Raw genomic sequence first — 333 nt, forward strand, 5'->3', positions numbered from 1 at the left:
GTCCTCGGAGGAACCAGCTCGGGGTGGGCGGTGTCGGGGTCCAGGGTCACGCTGGCTGTGGGGACAGAGCTGGGGTCAGTGTTCAGTGTTTTCTTAATTTGGAATGTTAATTTGTAGTTTTGTAATCTGTGTTTTCCTCCCCCTGTCCAGGGTCACGCTGGCTGTGGGGGACAGAGCTCGGGCAGTGTCAAATTCTGGCCCAACTGGGACAAATTCTGCCCATTTCTTAATTTGGAATGTTAATTTGTAGTTTTGTAGTGTTATTTTGCATGTTCACTGTTTAATTTGTAGTTTTGTAAGGGTTTTCCTCCCCTTGTCCTTAGACCAAACGCT

The 333-nt window shown here is 48.0% G+C and overlaps 1 protein-coding gene across 1 annotated transcript in view; it reads right to left on the bottom strand.

Moving 5' to 3' along the window:
* Positions 1 to 333, bottom strand: part of LOC102038138 (E3 ubiquitin-protein ligase TRIM39-like) — a 17,378-nt gene that overhangs the window by 13,548 nt on the left and 3,497 nt on the right. The gene's annotated exons all lie outside the window — the stretch shown is intronic.

The sequence above is a fragment of the Geospiza fortis genome, unplaced genomic scaffold, assembly GCF_000277835.1.
Source record: "Geospiza fortis unplaced genomic scaffold, GeoFor_1.0 scaffold1319, whole genome shotgun sequence".
In the NCBI taxonomy this organism is placed as follows: Eukaryota; Metazoa; Chordata; class Aves; order Passeriformes; family Thraupidae; genus Geospiza; species Geospiza fortis.